General features: G+C 37.9%; 1 long non-coding RNA gene and 3 other non-coding genes across 4 annotated transcripts; all 4 read left to right on the forward strand.

Annotated features, from left to right (window-relative positions):
* Window positions 1–4,709: 4,709 nt before the first annotated feature.
* LOC122239949 lies at window positions 4,710–4,781 on the forward strand. The gene has a single exon (XR_006219337.1). It is a non-coding gene; the product is annotated as a small nucleolar RNA SNORD113/SNORD114 family (small nucleolar RNA).
* Window positions 4,782–6,311: 1,530 nt separating this feature from the next.
* LOC122239707 lies at window positions 6,312–15,449 on the forward strand. The gene is made up of 3 exons (XR_006219090.1): window positions 6,312–6,605; window positions 12,054–12,150; window positions 14,895–15,449. It is a non-coding gene; the product is annotated as an uncharacterized LOC122239707 (long non-coding RNA).
* Window positions 7,910–7,981, forward strand: LOC122239946. The gene has a single exon (XR_006219334.1). It is a non-coding gene; the product is annotated as a small nucleolar RNA SNORD113/SNORD114 family (small nucleolar RNA).
* LOC122239960 lies at window positions 10,621–10,692 on the forward strand. The gene has a single exon (XR_006219346.1). It is a non-coding gene; the product is annotated as a small nucleolar RNA SNORD113/SNORD114 family (small nucleolar RNA).
* Window positions 15,450–15,576: the final 127 nt, after the last annotated feature.

Consider the following 15,576-nt stretch of genomic DNA (forward strand, 5'->3'; position numbering starts at 1 on the left):
TTCTATTTGTTGGGTAAGATTCATAAGTATTGTTTTGTGATTTTTTAAAGGCTTAAATTAAAAAGGGCCAAGTGTAGATGAATGAGGATAATGTTTCATAAACTAAGGCTGATTATTTTAATTCTATACAGGTGAAAGCCATTGAAAATGAGCCAGGGTGTTCATTTTTTAAACGGTTGCTTTCTCTTGCACGAAATGGGCATGCCATAGTTCATTTAATCATGCAATATTTATGAGAATTTTGAATCTTATTTGGATGGATAAGGTACAATAAGAAACGTAAGTAACAGTTGATGTTCTTAAATCTTTGGCTGGAAAGTTTTTGAGGGTGTTCATAAATAAGTAAATGAATGGATGAACAGATTAAGGAATAAAACCAGAGATGGAAAACATGGACCTATGACAATAATATCTCATTATCCCAGAATTAAGATTATTCAGATTCTGTGCAGTCGGTGCTTCAGTTCAAAGTCCAGACCATCATGATTCACTTCTGGTTTGGATGTGACTCTCCTCATGCGGAAACTTCTAGAGATGGGATCTCTGTCCTCATGGGGTAAACAGGTTGTGTTGGAAACACCTCCATACTTCCCTGTTGGAAAGGAAGAGAATAGGAGACAGAGAAGTGTGGAACCCTACCGGGGAAATGATGTGAGGTCTCCCTACCTGTGGCCGTCACTTTATAGGAAAAAAAGAATAAAGACAGATGTTGGTAATAGCCATCATTCTTTTTTTTTTTTTCCTTCTTTTTTTGTCCATCAAATTTGGAAGTAGTGGGGTTTTTTGTTTATTTATTTATTTTTGGTCATGGTCATCACTCTTATTTTAGGTGATCAATTCTATGGTATTCCCCAGAATAACAATTGAGAACCATTAATTGGTCAAGTCAATTAAAAATAGAGTGCTGTTTTTGGGTCAATAATGAGAAGGAGGGCCAAGCATGGACCAATACTGAGAATGTGGTACAAGCCATGGATTGTAGCTAATCTGGGATTTCACAATTAACATTAGTTTACGAAGTTTTAAATCTAATACCTTTCATTTTTTTTAATACTTGGTTTCTGTTCTACAGAAAGAATGCACTAGAGCTGATCCGTCATCTGGAATGATACACAGCTCGCCTCTGTGGGTAAGGAGCCTGGAGGCTGATGTAAGTGACAGTTCTTGCTCTTGGTTGGAATGGTTTGCTCATGGATGTTGACTGTATTACTTAAAAGAAACAGATAATTTCATATGTTGGTAATACGGGAGGCCATGCGTGAACCAATGATAAGTGTGCTATGAACCAAAGATCACGGGAAATCCAATTCAATACGACTTAATTCCGTTAAAAATATGCTAAAGCCTTTCCTTGTGTTATTGGTATTTTAATGTTTCGGGATTAAATATTGTACCACTGTTGATTTAAACATTCCCCTATTGATATAAAAACTCTATGCCATTAACTGGTTGAGAGGATGGCCCTGGAGAGATGGACAAATATTATCAGTTTTCTATTCTGAACGATGGTGGATTCATAATAGTTCATTGTGTTATCTTTGAAATACAAATGAATTAAAACAAAGAGGTATGAACAGGCCAGTAATGGGTATGTAGAAAGCATGTTGATAGACTCATCTGCTGTTGACCTTTATAGAGAGATATATAGCATATTATTTCTGTGGGAAATTAGCCTATGGACATGTGCCATCCAATAGAGTGGCCACTAGCTACAGGTGGCTCCCAAGCACCTAGAATGTGGATAGTCTGAATTGAGATGTTGATCTATTTTGAAAATACATACCAAATTTAGAAGATGCACTCCAAAAAACGTAAAACATGTCATTAAAATGTGTTTATATAGATTACACATTTTATTTTTAAATTTTTAAATCTTTTTTTGTTTTTGAGAGAGAGAACATGAACAGGGGAGGGGCAGAGAGAGAGAGGGAGACACAGAATCCGCAGCAGGCTCCAGGCTCTGAGCCGTCAGCACAGAGCCCGATGTGGGGCTCAAACTCACAAACTGTGAGATCATGACCTGAGTTGGAAGTCAGATACCCAACCAACTGAGCCACCCAGGCACCCATATAGATTACATGTTGAAATGATAGCATTTTAAGTTTAAATAAATTTGGGTTAAACATACAATTATAACTGATTTCATCTGTTTCTTTTTACTTTTAAAAATGTAAAAGATGTAGATTCTACTATTTTATTTTAATTTTTTTATTTGAGAGAGAGAGAGAGACAGAGAGACAGAGAGAGACAGAGAGAGATGGGGAAGGGCAGAGAGAGGGAGAGACGGAATCCCAAGTACGCTCTGTGCCTTTAGTGCACAGCCTGATGCGGTGCTCGAACTCATGAACTGTGAGATCGTGACCTGAGCCAAGATCAAGAGTTGGTCGCTTAACCAACTGAGCCACCCAGGCACCCCTAAAATATAGATTCTAGAAAACTGAAAGGTTTATGGGTGGCTTGCATTATGTTTTATTGGCCGGCACTACTATGCTCCAATGATAGCAATTGGAGTCAAGGATCTTTTCCTTTGTTTTTCTGATCCACAGATATTGATTTATTATTGGTCAGTTAATGGATCAGTGGAAAGTAAATTGACAAATGGGAAAAACAGGGAAAAGCACACACTTACTATTAATGTATTGAAGTGAACATTATTTTAAAATTTTTATGATGCACCGGAACTGTAAAAACAATGTGCAGGGGTTAATCCCTGTGGTTAATGAACATATGAATAGATGTGTGTACTAATCAGTGCTGTTGTATTGGGTTGTTGGTGTCCTGCTGTGTTTCGTTTTTGTTTTTAAGGAAAATGACCTGCAAGGAACAAGTAGCTGAGTAAATAACTAGATAGAAGAGACTGAAACATGGTAAGTGCTGAGTGAGCACAGCATTGTGAGCAAAGGTGTTGGTTAATGCAGATGGGCACCAATGGAATCCACTGCAATAAACGCCTGGTCTCAGTTTTGTGGGAAATGAGCCTGTCATCAGAGGTTAGAGAGATTGCAGGGTCTTAATCTTAGACTTTTGAGGCTTGCGGGTATTGATTATGTTATTATTGTGTAAGTGAGTCAATGAGTAAATCATTTAAATAAATGTATAAATGAATGAAAAGAGAGGCCAAGTATGGACCGATGATGAGTGTGTAACACGGACCAAGAATTATTATTAATATGTTTTTGAAATACTGAAGTCCATTAAGAAAAGAAAGCACTGATGTCTGTTTGTTAAAAAGGGATGTGAGAAATAAAGAAGAAATACAGAAGAGAAATACATAAGACAATTGAAGAAGACCGATGTTGAAATTATGTCACATGCTAAGAATTATGATTAATCCAGTTTATTTATTGAGTGCATTAAATGACAACAAAGGTCTGGTTGGTTGCCTCTGTAGGTAATGAACAAGTGGACAGATACTACTTTTATTGAGAGTTTTTGACCAGTTTCTTTAGATTCCAAGCTAGGGATTGTAAGGGAATGAATGAGTATGTTTATGACACGTTCGGTTAATTAAAAGGGGACAAATCATAGACCGGTGATGGACATAACTCATAAAGCGAGGGTTAGGATAAATACAGTCTTTGTTACCAGTGTCCATATAAAAAACAAAAAGTCTAGGCTCCAACCTATTTATTTCAGGTTGACAGATAGATTCATGTCATATTATTTCACTTTGGGCTGCAGGTAGATTTACTCTTGTTAATTATCTTCTCAAAGATAGATAAATCATGAGTTAATCCATAACTAATCAAATTAAATAATAAATAAGCAAATAGACAAATACGTAAAGAGGCTTAAGAATGAGCCCTTGTGAAATGTGCCATGAAACAAAATTTCATATTAATCTAACTTGGAACACACAAGGTCCTTTTTTGTTTGTTTGTTTATTATTTTTTAACTTAAATTTTCGTTTGTTAACATTGATGGGTATTAAGCAAGGTCCTTTTTAAAAAAAGGTGAAAGGAGGCACTTCATTCACTTTACATGTCTGTAATATTTCATTTTATATTCTGCCATTCCTGATTTACGCATTCCACCATTGATCAAGATTTGAGTTTCTTTTCTTTTTTTTTAAAGTTTATTTATTTTGAGAGAGAGAGAGAGCACACAGGCGTGTGTGTGTGAGCGGGGGAGGGACAGAGAGAGAAAGAGAGAGAGAGAAAGAGAGAGAGAGGAGAGAGAGAACCCCAAGCAGGCTCTGCACTGTCAGTGTAGAACCCGATGCTGGGCTCTATCTCACGACTGACTGTGAGATCATGACCTGAGCTGAACTCAAGAGTTGGACGCTCAGCCGAGTGAGCCACCCAGGTGCCCCAGAGATTTGGGTTTCTAACATGTTGAGAGAGATACACAAGTAAAGATGGAAAATTACTGGTAAAGTAAAATGAGATGGTCCTGGATTTTCTTTGTTATGTATTTTAAAATTTGAACAAATTAAAGAAAAGGAGGGCCACGCAGGGTTATGGTGAATGTGGGTTTGCAGAAAGAATGACTGATCTATATGTGTGACAGTAAGTCCACTGTAGAAAGAGATCTGGGGGATTAGCTCTGGGGGAAATTAGACAAAAGACAGACATTAGTAATATTCTTACATCTTATTCTTGCTTTGCTGTGATTTATGAATATGAACAAGTGATTTTTAGTCAATGAATGAATGAATGGATGGATGAATAAACAAATGTATAAATGAGTAAATGAAAAAGTCCCAAGCCTAGACCAATGATGAGTACCCTGGGGTGTCTGAACCAAGGATTTTGATTAAACCCTATAACTCTGAGGTCTATCATAAAAACAAACCTAATTTCTTTCCTTGGTGGGACATGAACCGGGGCAGAAATCAGGAACATAGGTGTCTTGCTTGTGGCTTTGTACACCTTGGGTAAGGGTCTTTTTATTAGTGACTCATTGTTTCAGTACGTAAAGAAATGTATCTATGAACAAAGACAACGAGGGCTAGGTCTTTACCAATTATGAGAGTATCTAATGAGAAATAAATTATTATTAAAAACATTTCTGAGGAGCTGAGTTCCAGTAGGTTAAGAGTCTAAGACTTTTTTTTTAACCACGTTTCATCAGGAATATGTAGGCAGGTATAAGTATTGCTTCTGGGTTGGTGGTTGTTAATTTTATTACAAATTTTATTAAGAAAAGGGGGGGGGAAGGGAAACATAATAAATGATTGATTACAGATGTACTTAAAGAAGATCGAGCATGGGCCAATGAGAGATAGGGTTAGATGAGTTATTCTCAATCAGTATCATTTTTTTTTAAATTTTTTTTAACGTTTTTATTTATTTTTGAGACAGAGAGAGACAGAGCATGAACAGGGGAGGGGCAGAGAGAGAGGGAGACACAGAATCGGAAGCAGGCTCCAGGCTCTGAGCCATCAGCCCAGAGCCCGACGCGGGGCTCGAACTCACGGACTGCGAGATCGTGACCTGAGCTGAAGTCGGACGCTTAACCGACTAAGCCACCCAGGCGCCCCTCAATCAGTATCATTTTTGAAAACGACCCATTTAATTGTTTTTCTGCGGGTATAGAGTTTATGGGAAGATGTTAGTATTATTTAGGTATGTCCAGGGATGTAGTTTCACAGAGTATCGAGGATACTGTTATGAGTGAGCCAAGGAAGAGATTATTTAAAAGAGGGCAAACATGTATCAGTGAGGATAATACGTTATTACAAGAAGATAATTATTACCTTTGTTCTACCCTTCAGTATCCATATAAGTAAAAGGGGTTTCTTTGAGGCTCTGCTCACTTTGGGTAAAGGGTGTAGAGCTGATTACTTTTCATATTTAGACCATTTTGCATTTTTTTGAAAAAAAAAAGAGAACAAATTTTTACATGAGTAAATAAATTAAAAAAAACAGAATAAATTTATAAAGTAAGGCCAGGCACGGATCATTGATGAAAATATGTCAAGAAATGAAGATATAAATTTATAAAATTCTTATCAAGGAAGAACCATAAAAAAAGACAGTTTAGACTAGGACCTATGCGATTGGGGTTTAACAGACAGAATATGGAACAGGTATAGTTCTGAATGTGGAACAGGTGTCGTTCTGAATTCTTCCACTAGGTTGTCGGTTTAGCAGTTGTCATTGTATTACATGCATTATAATTAAAGAGGTCAGTAAGGGGTGCCTGGGGGGCTCAGTCGGTTAAGCATCTGACTTAGGCTCAGGTCATGATCTCACAGTTCGTGGGTTCGAGCCCCGTGTTGGGCTCTGTGTTGACAGCTCAGAGCCTGGAGCTGCTTTGGATTCTGTCTCTCTCTCTCTCTCTCTCTTTGCTCCTCCCCTGTTCACACTTATGTGTGTGTCTCTCTCTCTCAAAAAATAAATAAACATTAAAAACTTAAAGAAGTCAGGAAGTAAGAGGGCCATTTGTGGGCTAATCGGAATATGGTAAAAAAGGGATTTATGATCCATCTACTACAGTAGGACTGAGAAGTCTTGAAAAAAATCTAAATCCATACTGCTTCTTCCATTTTCTAAAATCTGCTTGTTACTCTGCAGAGTCAGCATACCCAGTCTGATTTATCCACTATCCCGTGATGAAGATCTTGGCTGTCACTTTTATGGATAAGGAGCAAAGGGACTCATGTAAGTGACAGAGTTTGTGTTCTTGGTTTGGAGGGAATTCCTGTGGTCCATGGGATTGTTTCAGAGGAGCAATGGCCTGTGGACACATAAATGCAATCAAAGCACACCACACGTGGAACACGACTGGGAATGTGTATGAACCATGGATTAAGAGTAGCCTACTTCAGGGGCACCTGGGTGGCTCAGTCGGTTGAGCGTCCAACTTCGGCTCAGGTCATGATCTCACGGTTTGTGAGTTTGGGCCCCGCATCGGGCTCTGTGCTGACGGCTCAGAGCCTGGAGCCTGCTTTCGATTCTGTGTCTCCTCTCTCTCTGCCCCTCCCCCACACGTGCTCTCTCTCTCTCTCTCTCTGTCTCTCTCTCTGCCTCTCAAAATAAAGAAAACTAATGAAAGAAATGTAAAAAAAAAAAAAAAGATTAGCCCACTTCAGATGGAACTGGAGAGTGTTATGCTAAGTGAAATAAGTCATACAGAGAAAGACAGATACCATATGTTTTCACTCTTATGTGGATCCTGACAATCTTAAGACCATGGGGAAGGGAAGGAAAAAAAAAAAGGTTAGAGAGGGAGGGAGCCAAAACATAAGAGACTCTCAAAAACTGAGAATAAACTGAGGGTTGATGGGGGGTGGGAGGGAGGGGAGGGCGGGTGATGGGTATGGAGGAGGACACCTGTTGGGATGAGCACTGGGTGTTGCATGGAAAACAATATGACAATAAATTTCATGTTAAAGAAAAAAAAAAGATTAGCCCACTTCAGTATAATTGAGATCCACTGAAAACAAAGTTTGAGGGTTTTGCGTTGACTTTCACAGTGGCTTTAATATTCTGTTTTATTTTTGCACCCCGTTTTAAGAACATTCTCTATTGATAGCTATCTAGGTTGTTACGTCTTTGAGGAAGGAGCACCTGGGAAGCTAGAAAGTATGGTCCGCATTCTAGTTCTGGAGTCAAATGGTAGGCTCAGGGCACTAGTTTCAAAATACGAAGAGCGTAAGCGAAAGACGAGCAAGCAGAGAGTAGTGAAATGCGTGGGATGGATGGCAAGTTTATTGATTAATCCATATGTGCAGCACTGAGGTCCAATTAAAAAGGGATCTTGTTTAGTAGCTCTGTGGGAAATAAGCTTGTACACAGCTCTCTGCGATATTCAAAGATCTTGTCCCTGGGTTTCTGTGATTCATAGGAAGTAATTTTTTTTTTTTTAAATCAGTGAGGCCAGGAAGGAAATAATCAGTAAGTAATGCATACACAGTCAATACACAATATATACATAAATAAATGAAGAAAAAGAAGGTTAAGCTTGGATCAATGATGAGTAGTTCTGGGGTATATGAATCAAGAATTTTGATTAAACCCTAAACTCTGAGGTCCATAGAACACTGTGTATTAACTGTAGAGGAACTAGAATTTACAAAAGAAAGAAAGAAAGAAAGAAAGAAAGAAAGAAAGAAAGAGAAAGGAAGAAAAGAAAGAAAAAGAAAGAAAGAGAAAGAAAGAAAGAAAGAAAGAAAAGAAAGAAAAAGAAAGAAAGAAAGAAAGAAAGAAAGAAAGAAAGAAAGGGAAAGAAAAGAGACCTAGTCATTCTCTCTAAGGGAATAGAGTCCAGGGCAGAAGTTCAAGCCCATGGGGGATCCGGTTCTTGGGTCTTAGTGATTTTTGGGTATGGATTGTATTGGTGTAAGTGAATCAGTGAATGCACGAATAAATAAATGTGTCATTGAATGAAGACAAACATGATCACACGTGATTGTCATGAAACAAGTATTACTCGTGATATGTTTGTTTAACACCATGTTTCAATAGAATACATAGGTAAGACCTGTTGTCCTCTTCAGAACACGCGGGAGGTCCAGAGGCGTAAGAGTGCACACAACTATATGTACATGGGCATGTAAGTCTGGATTGCTGGGAGTTTGCTGGTGGTTGGTTTCATTAAGAGGAAGGAAGGGTCACCTGGGTGGCTCAGTTGGTTAAGCGTCCACCTCTTGGCTTCGGCTCAGGTCATGATCTCATAGTTTGTGAGTTCGAGCCCCGTGTCGGGCTCTGTGCTCACAACGTGGACCCTGCTTGGGATTCTCTCTCTCTCTCTCTCTCTCTCTCTCTGCCATGTAAAAGTTATAAGCCTTATTCTTTTTCTTTCTTTTTTTTTTATAAGAAAGATTTTCTTTTCTTCTTTTAATTTTTTGTTTTATTTTTTAAGTTTATTTATTTTGAGAGAGAGAGAGAGAGAGCGAGCAAGCAAGAGGGAGCGTGAGCGTGTGAACACAGTTGGGGAGGGGCAGACAGAGACGGAAAGAGAGAATCCCAAGCAGGCTCAGTGCTGTCAGTGCAGAGCCCCGAAGAAGGGCTGGAACTCATGAACTGTGAGATCATGACCTGAGCTGAGACCAAGAGTCAGATGCTTAACTGACTGAGCCACCCAGGTGCCTCAATTTCCTTTCCTTTCCTTTCCTTTCCTTTCCTTTCCTTTCCTTTCCTTTCCTTTCCTTTCCTTTCCTTTCCTTTCCTTTCACATTTATTTATTTTCAAGAGACAGAGTGCAAGTGGGGGAGGGGCAGAGAGAGAGGGAGATACAGAATTGGAAGCATGCTCCAGGCTCTGAGCTGTCAGCACAGAGCCTGACGTGGGGCTTGAACCCACCAACAGGGAGATCATGACCTGAGCTGAAGTTGGATGCCTAACCAACTGAGCCATCGAGGTGCCCCTCAACTTTCTTTTTTTAATATTTATTTATTTTATTGGGGAGAGTGGCAGAGGGAGGGAGGGAGGGAGAGAGAGAGAGAGAGAGAGAGAGAGAGAGAGAATCCCAAGCAGGCTCCATGTCTAGCCGTGATGTGGGGCTCGATCCCACGACTGTGAGATCATGACCTGAGCCAAAATCAAGAGTTGGGCGCTTAACTGACTGAGTCACCCAGGCTTTATTCTTGAGTTGAGTCTTAGATTCAATGATATTTACTACATTGCTAAAGAATGAAAATAAAATAAGCTGATAAAATAGAAGGGAGTTGAGTCTTTGCACCAGTAATGAGAATGTGATATGATCCAGCTTTGTTATTAATTTGGCAGTGTGAAACTCATGTCCACTTCAAAACATCTCATAGAGACTGTTTAGAATTGGCTTTTAATTTACAGCATGAACGCACCACAGCCAACTGAATAATTCTCTAATGGGGAAGATCTTAGTTGTTGCCTCTGTGGGTAAAGAGCATAGAGACCAACATAAATGTTACAGTCCTTGGTCTCTGGTGAGTTTGTTCATGAATTTTCCAAGGACTTATTTTACAAAATTTAAAATAGCATATTAATAATAGCATAATAACAAATATATTACATATATAAAATATACTTATATGTAATAAGTATATATAAATACATATGTAATGAAATATATAAACATAAAATTGGTTACAAAATATGTAAATGTGTATTATTTATATATATAATATGTAAAATATAAAACATTTATATATATATAAAATTAAAGAACACCAAGCATTGGCCAAGGATATGAATATGTTATGAACTGTTCATGATTAGTCATTTTCAGGGCCACATGATAATATATATCATTTTAGTTCGGCACCAAAGTACATTTAGAAGTATATCCCTTCCTTGCTAAAGCTCGAGGTTATTTACTTGTTGAGGGAGGGGGATGTAGGACGATGGAGAAAATTACATGTTCTAGTGGTGAGGGAAGACGATGGTTCATAGCTGTTTATTTCACCCTCTTTACAATGAGGATACGTAAAGAGACGAGCAGAAACTTCTTATCAATATGATGTTGATGTGAAACAGCTGTCAATCCCTATGTGCGACCCAGAAGTGCACTAAGAAAGAGACATCAAGCGTATTAGCTTTGTGGGACAAATGCAAATAGACTTACCTTGGTAAAAACCATTCATCTTATTCTTGGCATTTGTGATGCAAGGCTATTGACCGTGTTATAATTTATGCATGTAAAAATGATCCAGAAAGGAAGATATGAATGAAGAAGGCAAAAAAATGCCAAGCTTGGATCAATGATGAGTACCCTGGGGTGTCTGGATTAAAGATTTTGATTAAGCTCTGTAGCTCTAATGTCATTACGAGAAGGAATGTAGCCATTCCCTCTATGGTGATAGTGTTTACAAAGCAAGAAGGGAAGAGTAGGGATCCTGTTGTTAGGTTTTGTGTTCCTAGGATGCGGGATATTGTTAATTACACATGAAATGATGCCTGGTCAGGAAAGAAATGAAGGAGTGAATGAGGACAAGGAAAGCCACACATTGTTTAATGATGAGACTGTGTTTTGAAACATTTCTGAAGTAATGAGGTCTAGGAAAGTAAGTAGACTTTACTCTGTTCAGCAGGGAGCAGATAGGAAAGTATGCCCAAGATTGAATGTTGTCATTATGAATTGATGGTAGGTTGCTGATTTATTTTATTAAGGGAAACTGGTTGGCATCGGTAAATAATTGAAGATCTAATTGAAAAAAAAAAGAAGATTATGGACCAGTCATGAGAATGTGGTCCCATGACAAGATGGTTTGCTCTGAGTATATGATCTCCTGTTAGTATTTAAAGCATTGTCCAGTGACTTATAATAATGACATATTATATGTTATTATAACCGAATGAATGGATTCATATTTTATTTAAAAGGTGAAAATCATACACCAGTGAGGAAGGACCCTGATTATCCTGTTTTATACTACTGCATCTATATTTATAAAAAGCCAGGCTTTTCCCAGTTTGTATAATGTACAGACAGATGCTTCCCATTTTAATTCACTTTTCTTTTTCTTTTTTTTTTTTTAAGTCAAAGTGCAGTTAACACACAATGTTACATTAGTTTCAGGTGCACAACATAGTGATTTGACATCTGTAGATGTTATACCGTGCTCACCATAAGTGAAGGTACTGTCTGTGCCTTTATATAATGAACAACAGGTGAAATTATTCCATGAGTAATTGAATGAGTGAATGAATGAATGGATGAACAAGTTAAGTAGAGCCAACCATGGACCACTGTTAAAAATATGCCGTGAAACAAGGATTTAAATTTATCCAATCGGTTTAAGAAAGATCCATGGAGAAGGGTAATGTAGATTTTAGCTAGGTAAAGTACCTGGACATGTTTGTAAGAGTCATAGTTATTAGTTGTGATTGGAGCGATGGATTCAGTAGTGTTCATTTTATTGTTGAAAATTAAAATTAGGGGTGCCTGGCTGGCTCATTCGGCAGAACATGCGTCTCTTGATCTCAGGATTGTGAGTTCGAGCCCTAGGTGGGTAGAGAGATGACTTAAAAATAAAATCTTAAAAATCTTAAAATGAATGGAGTAGGTAAACAGTAGTGATATTCTTGAGCCAACGAAAAGAAGCAAGTTTTATGTTTAACCGAGAACTCTACGATTAGTGTCTTTCACACATACCTAAATGTGTGTTTTTTTCATTATTTCCAAAGCCTGATTTTTACCTCAGAATGAAGGCACCACGGTTGATTTAATCCTATCTAATGGTGAAGACTGTGGCTCTGTGGGTAAGGAGCATTAAATTCTGAGGTGAGTCACAGTCAAAGTCTATGTACTTGGTTAGGGGAACTTGTTCATGGCTGTCCACTGAAGTATTTCAAGTAATAAAAAGCTATGTAGGAGTGTAAAGTTAAAGAATGCTGTACATTACCAATGACAGGAATAGATTATGAACCAGGGATAATGAGGGGTAATTCAATTCTGCGCAACTGATGACTCCTTTAAAAAGGTGGCAGATGTTTCATACGTTTTCGGGGATACTTACACGACTGTGGATTTTAACATTCATCCCTTCACAAGAGTCAGTGAGAGGGAGCACATGGCCTACGCTGAAGGCCACTGCAAAAAGAGACGTAATGTATTAGCTCCATGGGAAATGAGCTTATCAATAGATCTTAGTGATATTTAAGGATCTTATTTTCGAGCTTTAGTGATTTCTGTGCATTGATTCTATTGTGGGAACAGTGAGCATATCAATAAACCTAAAGGATAAAGGACTGAAGGAAAAGAGTGCAAAGCTTAGGACAATGAGGAGTCCTGGGGTGGGGGTTGAGTCTGAGTCCAGAATTGTGTGGGATGTGGGGAGAGGGAGACCCTCCTGCACTGCTGGTGGGAATGCACACTGGTGCAGCCGCTCTGGAGAACAGCACGGAGGGTCCTCGGAAAGTTAAAAATAGAACTACCCTACGACCCAGCCATTGCACTACTAGGTACTTACCCAAAGGATACGAAAATACAGATTTGAAGGAGGACAGGCACTCTGATGTTTATAGCAGCTCTATCTATGATAGACAAATTATGGAAGCAGCCCAAGTGTCCATTGACTGATGAATAGATAAAGAAGATGTGATATAGATCTGCAATGGAATATTACTCAGCCATCAAAATGAATGAAATCTTGCCGTTTGCAAGGACAGGGGTGGAGGTAGAGTGTACTATGCTAAGCGAAATGGGTCAGAGAAAAACAAATGCCATAGGGTTTCACTCATGTGTGGAACTTAAGAAACAAAAATGAGCATAGGGGGAAAAAAAAGAGTGAGAGTGACAAAACAATAATTAACTATAGAGAGCAAACTGATGATTACCAGAGGGGAGGCAGGGACGGGTAGGGGAAATAGGTGATGAGGATTAAGGAGGGCACTTGTTGTGATGAGCGCTGGGTATTGTATGGCAGTGTTGAATTCACTATATTGTACACCTGAAACTAATATTACACTGTATGTTAACTATACAGGAATTTAAATAAAAACTTAAGAAATTAAAAAAAAAATAGAAAAAACAAGTAAATGGAATTGTGTTAATCCCCATCTAGAAATCTGTGGACTATTGCAGAAAAATAAAAATAAAATCAAAGAGAGAGAGAGAGAGAGGGATAAAATAAACTTGTAGGGAAGTGAATTCATGAATGAATAAGGAAATGTGTAAATGAATGAAGATAAGGAGGGCCATGTGTGGACGAGCTATGAAGTTATGTAATAAAGCAGAAATGATTATTAGTGTATATTTGTTTTTTTTTTATTATTTTTTTTATTTTATTATTATTATTTTTTTAATATATGAAATTTACTGTCAAATTGGTTTCCATACAACACCCAGTGCTCATCCCAAAAGGTGCCCTCCTCAATACCCATCACCCACCCTGCCCTCCCTCCCACCCCCCATCAACCCTCAGTTTGTTCTCAGTTTTTAACAGTATTAGTGTATATTTGAAACATCAGGTTCTATAGGTAAATCAAAGCTCTGAGCCCTTCCATAAGGACAGTATGGACAGATGTACCCAAGAGTTCGTGTTGCTGCCTTGATTCTTTGTTTGGTGGTTTTAATTAAGAAGGACAAAAAAAAATGTTTACATAAATAAACAATTGCTTAAATATTGTCTTATTGAGAGAGGGCCAAATGTGAACCCATACTGAGGATATGTCATGTGACCAGAGTTACAATTAATATAACTGTATTCGCTAGTTTAATTAAAAAAATTCAAAAGATGATTTAGTAATCATTTATGTCTATCGGCCATGAGCATGTAGACTGGATACTTAATATTCCTGTTCCGTGCCTTGGTTTTCATTGGTACTGACATCTTGTCATAAGGGAATGAAGGAGTGCATTTCCCTGCAGATTAATTATTCAAAAGAAGGCTGAGCAAGGGCCAACGAGGAATGTGTTTTATGAACCAAAGATAATGATTACTCCCGTTATCCGCAAAAGTTGTCCAGATAAAGAAATAGAACTCTAAATTCCTTCCATTTTGGACAAAGTACACACAGAAATGTTTTTTTAAATTCCAGTTAGTTAACATACAGTGTAATGTTAGTTTCAGGTGTACATAGAAATTTGCATGAAGAAATTCTTTAGAAAAATGGGAAGATAATTGATTTATTTTATGCCTAATTATATACACGAATAAGTAAATGAATCAGTAGACATAAATCAGAAAAATGTGTGCTTCATTGGTGAGGATATGCCATAAAACAAAGATTTACATTCATCCAATTTTGTACAAGTGAGGTCCATTAAAAGTAATCACTGAGTTGTTAAATTTATGGATAGGGAGTATGTAGACAGATATTTATGATAGATAATGGTTCCTATGTTGGTGTTCATTGTACTGCTTAAAAAGAAAAGTTAAATAAGTCAATAAATAAGAGTGCGATTCATCGGCAATGATGACATTCTTTCTGAAATGACCCGTGTTTATGATTGATCTAATACTGCAAGTCTAGCCTCCATTTAAAAAAAAAATCTAACTATGGACTCTTTCTTTCTCTTGAAAGTCTGCATTTTCACTAAGCGAACACACCACAGATGAAGTAATCATTCTCTAATGCTAAAGATCTTGGCTTTAGCAAACTGTGGGGGTAAGGACAGAAGAAATTGATGTAAGTAGCAGAGTTTATATTCTTGGGTTGGGAGGGTGGTTTGTGAGTGTTGCTTGGATTTTTCAAAGTAATCAATGAGCATATTAAAAAATAAAGCCAAATGAGCCCAGCACAGACCCGAATTGAGATTTATGATGAATCAGATGCAGGACTAGTAAAACCCAATTAAAAAGATGCTGGACGTTTCATTCAGTTTTAGGATTGCTTCGCATTGTGTTTTATTTTTGCGTTGCAATGCATTTAAGTACTTCTCCGTTGATAAAGATTTAAGCTATGAATTCCTTGAGGGAGAAACACACAAGAAGATGGACAAAATTGTTGTCTCTCTAGATGTGGAGAAAGATTAAAGTTCCCATGGTTACTCACTGCATCATCTTTAAATGGAAAAGGGCCAGGCGTGGACCATTGAAGCTGATACGGAGCGAGAATGTTGGTTAATTTATATATGCAAACAGCATACGTATATATTGCAAAGAATACCCTTGTTTATTAGCACTGTGGGAAATGGGTGTACAGCCGGTTCTTAGTGATATTCAAGGATGTCGTTTTTGGGCTTTTTGATTCATGAGAATAGATT

The sequence above is a fragment of the Panthera tigris genome, chromosome B3 (genome assembly GCF_018350195.1).
Source record: "Panthera tigris isolate Pti1 chromosome B3, P.tigris_Pti1_mat1.1, whole genome shotgun sequence".
In the NCBI taxonomy this organism is placed as follows: domain Eukaryota; kingdom Metazoa; phylum Chordata; class Mammalia; order Carnivora; family Felidae; genus Panthera; species Panthera tigris.